The following is a 7,628-nucleotide window of genomic DNA, read 5'->3' as shown; positions in this document are numbered from 1 at the left end:
CTTCTCAGAGTCAGCCATAGTTTGTTATGATCCACACAGTCAAATGCCTTTGCATAGTCAATGAAACACAGATAGACATTCCTCTGGTATTCCCTGAATAATCACATTTTTAATAGTAAACAGTTATTCTTTTTTCTTCCTTGAGCTCATAGTTCTACTCTACTTCCTCCATAAAATTTTATCCTAATGTTTTTTATTTTAATGTATGAGTGCCTTTTATTATAATTTTCTCATGCTCTGTGAGACAAAAACATACATAACAATATTTTCCCCTTTTCTCCTTTTTTATGCACTTAAAGACTTGATTAAGTAAGAGCTCATGCAATGTGAGAGTGGCTGAATCTTACTTCTACCCACTCTATAAAGAGAAAATTCAACCATAAATAACATCCATAGCAGCATATAGATTGCTCCAATGACTAAGGATGATAAAAGAAGAATCTATGCCTTTAGTTGTGCTACTGGAGAAGAGTACTGAATATACCATGTACTGGTAAGAGAACAGGTCCATCCTGGGTAGCGTGAAACCAGGCTGATCCTTGGAAGCATGGATTATGAAGCTCCATCTGACATACTTTGAGCATGTTACAAGGAGGGACCAGTCTGTCGCTGTCAGTCCACCAGCAACTTAATAGCGACAACCTGATGGCAGCAAGCAGAATGGAGACGCCACTCCAGGAGAGGATCAGAGTCAATCCAGCTCAACTTTGTTAGGATAAGCACTGTGCTTATATACACAGGAAGACAGGATAGGGTGGGTTTACAGATGTGGAACATGTGGATTGGTCAATAGAACCTCAGCCTCTTTCAGATCACTCCCGGCTCAACAGACGTGGCAGCCGTCTTCCCAGGTGGCGAGCTTTCTCGCCAAACACAGGGGAGCTTTCTCTACCCTGTATAAAAGGCCATTGGGAGGCTTGCACCTGTCTGGAGTTCAGGCGACCGGTTGTGGCCAGAGGCCTTCTCTTCCTCCCCAACATTCTGCAACACCAGTCCTTGGAGAAGGACTTCATGCTTGGAAGGGTTAGGGACAGTGCAAGATAGGAAGACCCTCAATAAGATGAATTGGCTCAGTTACTGGGGTAATGAGGGTAGGTGTGTCAGAGACAATGAATTGGCCCAAGATAGAGCAGAGTTCAAAGCTGTTGTGCGAAGGGTTTCTATGAGTCAGAATCAACTCAATGGCACATAACAACAACATGTCAGACACTGCTACCCTTCATGCTCCTGCACTTATTTTTCTCCAATCATAGGATTCAGTATTCATTATTGACTCACAGACTTAATTCACAGTTGAGATATCTACAGTGGGGTCTTTTAGGGAAGTAAGTTAGAGTTAAGGGGACAAAGAATATCACTCTGTCAAGTCTAGATTTTAGTTCAGCAGTCTCAAGCCAAATTAACAACAAAGCACAATTCCTTAATTAGTAAAAGTCCTGGTTTCCGTTTAACAACAAAAATTCAAGAAGCTTCTGGTTTTCTCAATCATCCAGCAAAGTTTGCCTTAGAGCAGTTACAAGTCAGCTTCTCCTTCAAACATCTGGCAAGAATTAAAAAACCTTTAACTGTGGCCTTTATCTGAGGGTTCCTCTGGTTACACCTTGCTACAGTTTCTCCACAGCAATTCCACAGTCTCTCCACCACCATCACCAGAGTCTCACTGTCAACCAACAGGGTTTTGCTCCAGTCTCCCTCTTGCTGCTCATTTTAAGACTTTTTTTCCTTATTCTAGTCGCACAGCTGTTGATGATTTATAAGACCATGTATCTGTTGTTAAGACCAGAAAGTGCTAATGTAGTTTTTAACACCACAAGACTGTAAAAAAGATCTTATTAATTAAATGTCTTATAATTAATATTTAAGGACAAATTATCAAAATAACACATAACTTTATTATTAAACAGAAAGTAAAATTATAACTTAATCTTTTCTTCAACTATATGAAGCTTTTGTTGTTGTTTTTATGTGCCGTCGAGTTGCTTGTGACTCATAGTGACCCTATGTACAAGAGCCCTTGTACCTGTTCCATCCTGTGCTAACCTCATCCTCTCTGACACACTTACTCCCACCATCCTAATCACAGAATCAATCCATCTCATTGAGGGTCTTCCTCTCCTGTGTTGTCCCTCCACTCTCACAAACATGATGTCCCTCTCCAAGGACCAATCCCTCCTTGCAACAAGCCCATCGAATGTCAGACGAAGCTTCAGAATCCTTGACTTCAAGGAGCAGCCCAGCTTCACCCTCTCCAGGATGAACTTGTTTGTTCTTCTAGCAGTTGAGGGTATATTCAACACTCTTTTCCAGCGCCACAGCTCAAAAGCATCACTTCTCTTTCTATCATCCCTAGTCACTGTCCAACTCTCCAATACATAGCTCGAATCAGGTACACCTTAGTCTCCAGCCTGACATCGTTGCTCTTCAGTATTCTCAGGATAGGTCCCTGACAGCTTATTTTCCCAATGAAATTCTTCTCTTTATTTCCTGGCTGCTGGTATCAAGAGTGTTGACTATGGAGCCAAGCAATCTAAAACTGTTAACTATCTCAATCTCTTCACCATCTACAACTGATGCTGTCATTTGGTCCCATGGCAAGCATCTTTGTTTTCTTGTTGTTGAGCTTTAATCCGTATTGAAGGCTGCAGTCCTTAACCCTCTACAGCAAGCACTTCAGGTTCTCCTCAGACATAATTTATAGATCATTAATGAATAATATTCAATACTAGAATGAGATTATATAACATTTACACTAAGTCAATTTTCTTTTGTTTTAATTAATTTAATTTGTAAGAGGGCCTGAAGCATTTGCTGCAGAATGTCAAGGGCTGTAATCTTCAATATGAATTGATGCTCAACACCAAGAAAACAAAGATTCTTTCCAATAAGCCTATTGGCAGCACCATAATAGATGGAGAATAGATTGAGATTGTTAACAATTTCAGCTTGTTCAGTTCCACAATCAACACTTTTGGTATGAGCAGTAAGGAAATCAAAAGACAAATTGTATTAGGAAAATCTGATGTCAGGGGCCTTTACAGAGTGCTAAAGAGCAACAATATCAATCTAGAGACTAAGGTGCACCTGATTCAGGCCATTGTCTTTGCAATTGCTTCCTATGCATCAAAGAGGTGGACAAGGACTAAGAATTATAAAATTGATGCCTTTGAGTTGTTCTGTTGGAGAAGAGTATTGAATTTACCATGTACTGTTAAGAGAACAAAAAGGTTGTCTGGAGAGAGTGAAAGGAAGCTGCTCCTAGAAGGCAAGGATTTTGAAGTTCCATCTGACATACTATGGGCATGTTGCCAGAAGAGACCAGTCTTTGGAAAAGGACATTATCATTGGGAGGACGGAGGGACAGCTCAAGAGAATAACTGGAGTGATGGGGTTAGGTGTGTCAGAGTTAGTGATGCTGGCTCAGGATTATGGCAAGGTTCAGAGCTGTTGTGCACAAGATTGCTAAAAGTCAGAGTCAACTCGATGACACATAACAACAACAACAACAATAATGACAATTGGTAAGAAATCATATTAACATAAATAAAGAAAAGATATTTTGTTCTGGTGGTGTCATTTAGCTCTTTGAGTTATGCTTTAATAGTCATATTGTTACTTATTATTAAAGTATTTTTTTATAATCTACTCAAAGTTGTACTTTGGTTCTTATGGACGTATTTGATTTTCTTCAACTTCAGTATGAACTTGGACAGGAGTAATTGATGGTCTGTGTCACAATTAGCAACTGATCTGATTTTTGACTGCTCACTTTGAGCTTCTCTAGTGATTTTTTTTTCCCCCACAGATGTGCAATGTGATTCCAGTGTGATTCGATTCCAGTGTGATTCTTTTAGGTGAGATCCATGGTTACCATTTGTGTTTTTAAAAGAAGATATTTGCAATTAATAAGTTATTTGTTGTACAAAATCCATTCGATCAGACTCCAGCCTCATTTTCTGTCATCATTTCTGTAATATTTGGCTACTAATCTCTTTTTTGTTTCCAGTCAACACCGTTGGCACCAGAAAAGTAATCAAAAGATGGATTGCATTGGGTAAATTTGTTGTTAAGGATCTCTCCAAAATGTTAAGGAACAATTATTTCAGTTTAAAGACTAAGGTGTGCCTGATCCAAACCCTAGTCTTTTTAATTGCTTCCTATGCATCTGAAAATTGGATAATAAATAAGGATAATAGAAATATTGATGCCTTTAAGTAGTGGTATTGGAAAAGAGTCCTGAATATCCCGTAGACTGCCAAAAGAACAAACAAATAGTCAGGATGTTCCTTGGAAGCAAAGATGATAAAGCTTCATCTCACATATTTTGGACATGTTGTTAGGAGGGGCTGGTCCTTGAAGAAGGACATCATGCTTGAAAAGGTGGAGAATCAGTGAAAGAGAGGAATACACTCTTTGACATAGTAACTATAAGAGTGGGATTAAGTATATATGACATGATGAGGATGGCACAGGATAGAGCAATGGCACCTCATTTTTCATGGGGTGACTATGAGTCATAGTCAACTTGATAGCACCTAGGAACAACAACATTATTTGTCAATACAATTAGATTCTCTAATTTTATTACCAACAAAGAATTAGAAGCCAAATAAATTGCAAAAGGATTTTAAAAATTCAAGTGTAGTAATTAACTTTCCTTTTTAAAATCCCCCTTCTTATTTATGGAAAACAAACTCAGGGAACTTACCTTATACTTATCAATTGAATATTTATTACACCTATTTTACCTCCTGATATGGTTCTGAAATTCAGGGGGGATAGACTCAAAGTCATATTTTGGTTCCCGTGGACTTGGTTTAATTTTCCTCAGCTTCAGCTTGAACTTGCATATGAGTAGTTGGTGGTCTATTCCACAGTCAGCTCCTGGCCTAGTTTTCACAGCTGATATTGAGCTTTTCCAGCAGTTCTTTCCACAGATGTAATCAATCTGAGTCCCATACATACCATCAGGTGAAATCCATGTATATAACCAGCGTTTATGTCTCTTAAAAAAACGTATTTGCAATGAATAAGCCATTGATTGTGCAAAATTTGATCCATCCTCTCTCCAGCTCCATTTCTGTCACGGAGTCCATGTTTTCCAAATACTGATCCTTCTTCTGTGTTCCCAACTTTTGCATTCCAGTCACCCATTATTATCAATGCACTTGATTGCATGTTTGATCGATCTCCGACTGTAAAAGTTGGTAAAAATTTTCTATTTCCCCTTCCTTGGCTCTGGTTGTTTGTGCATATATCTGAAGGATAATGGTATTCACTGGCCTTCCTTGTATGCATATGGATATTATTCTGTCACTCACAATATTGTACTTCAAGATGAATCTAGCAATGGCTTTCTTAACTATGAAAGCAACTCTATTTTTCCTCACCTTTTCATCTCCAGAGTAATATATCATATGATCATCTGACTCAAAATGACCCATGTCAGTCCATCTCATCTCACCAATACCTAGTATGTCAATATTTATGCGCTCCATTTCTTCCTTAACAATATTTAATTTTCCTACATTCATGGTTCTCACATTCCATGTCCCAATCACTAGTGTCTGCTTACAACTGTTTCTCTTCCTTTGTATTTCCATATCTGAAAGCTCAACCTCAGTTGTCCTTTCTGTTATCTACATGTGTTCTGTTGTACATAGGGTTTTCAGAGGCCTGCTGTTTCAGAAGTGGATGGCCAATCCTTCTTCCTAGTCTGTCTTAATCTGAATGTTCAGATTTAGAGAAGGATCAGACAGACCAGCGTTTTACAGAAAAGTGAAAGATATATCCCTTATTGTGGAGTTAACCATTCGTATCATTGTCCCTGCCCTTGGCACAAGGGTTTTTACTCACTTATTTCCCTGCTCACCCATCCGCCAGGATACCCATCCACTTCTACACACTCCCTTCAAGATCCATCCCCTGATGTCCTGCCCTTGATCTTATATCGTTTATCCGAAGCTTCCTTGCCTTCTGTGATTCCAAATACAGTCGACTTCTGACAGTTTCTTATACTGTGACCAGTGTCTCTTAAGTTCAGTGGCATTGCTTTCTGAGAAAAGGTGATGTGTCCTGAAGAACTGGTGTGTAGACAGGTTTTCTTGTGGCCCGAGGGCCTGAACGGATCTCGCGCGGCTTTGGGCAACTCTACATTTACCTGAAGCCGTGGGCAAACAGGTTCAGGGTCCCTTGGTGCCCCCCTTCTCTGCCTGTCGGGATTGCTATCTTCCTCCCTTTACCGGCCTTAGGACAGATCTTGCGTGGCTTTGGGGAACTCCATGTTTACCTGAAGATGTGGGCAGTTTCAAGGTCCATTGGTCTCCCGCTTCTCTGCCTATCGGGATTGCTTTCTTCCTCCCTCTACGTGGTCTTAAAATGGATCTCCGCGGCTTTGTGGCACTACACGTTTACCTGAATCTGTAGGCAGACAGTTTCAATGGTCCCTTGGTGCCGCTTTTCTCTGCCTGTCATGATTACTTGTTTTCTCCCCCTATGCAGCCTTATAACGGATCTCACGTGGCTTTGGGGGACTCCACGCTTACCTGAAACTGTGGGCAGAGAGTTTAATGGTCCCTTGGTGGCCCTCTTCTCTGCCTGTCATGATTACCTGTTTCCTCCTCCTATGCAGCCTTATAACGGAATCTCGCGTGACTTTGGGGGACTCCAGGTTTACCTGAAGTTCTGGGTACAGTTTCAAGGTCCCTTGGTGCCCCTATTCTCTGCCTGTCGGGATTGAGTTCTTCCTTCCTCTATGCGGCCTTAGAATGGATCTCGCATGGCTTTGGGGAACTCCACGATTACCTGAAGATATGGAACAGGTTTTGGCCTTGAACACTAATGAGCGAAGACCAGATGAGTTGGGGGTGGATATCAAGGGTATCATCCAGGAAGAGTGCAAATGTTCATTGCATAATCAGAAGAGCAAGAGAAGACTAAAATGGATGTCAGAAGAGACTCTGAAAATTGCACAGGAGTGCACAGAAGCCAAAGCACAAGGAAGAACTCAAGATACCAAAGGGTTGAATAGAAGATATCAAAAGGCAGCACGGGATGACAATGTAAAATATTACAATGAAATATGCAAGGAGCTGGAGTTGGAAAGTCAAAAGGGCCGAACTCACTCAGCATTTCTTAAGCTTAAGGAACTGAAGAACAAATTCAAACCTCAGGTTGCTATAATCAAGGATGCTTTATGAAGAATATTAAGTGATCCAGGAAGTATTCAAAGAAGATGGAAAGAATATACTGAGTCACTGTAGCGAAAGGAATTGGCAGACACAGAAGAATTTAATGAAACAACATATGAGCAAGAACTTATGGTGATGAAGGAAAAAGTTCAAGCTGCTTTGAAGGAAATAGCAAAAAATAAGGCCCCCAGAATAGACGGTATACCAATTGACATATTTCAGCTAACAAATGCTGACCTGGATGTGCTCACCAAGTTGTGCCAAGAAATCTAGAGAACAACCACTTGGCCAACTGACTGCAAGAGATCTATCCCATCCCATCCCATCCCATCCCATCCCATCCCATCCCAAAGAAGGGTGACCCAATTGAGGAAACTATAGAACAATCTCATTAATTTCACATGCAAGCAAGATTCTACTGAAGATTATCCAAAAACGACT

The sequence above is a fragment of the Elephantulus edwardii genome, unplaced genomic scaffold (genome assembly GCF_000299155.1).
Source record: "Elephantulus edwardii isolate Elephantulus edwardi_28Jun2011 unplaced genomic scaffold, EleEdw1.0 scaffold00320, whole genome shotgun sequence".
NCBI classification, from domain to species: domain Eukaryota; kingdom Metazoa; phylum Chordata; class Mammalia; order Macroscelidea; family Macroscelididae; genus Elephantulus; species Elephantulus edwardii.
The sequence above is the reverse complement of the archived record's forward strand: the minus strand, read 5'-3'. Positions refer to the sequence as shown.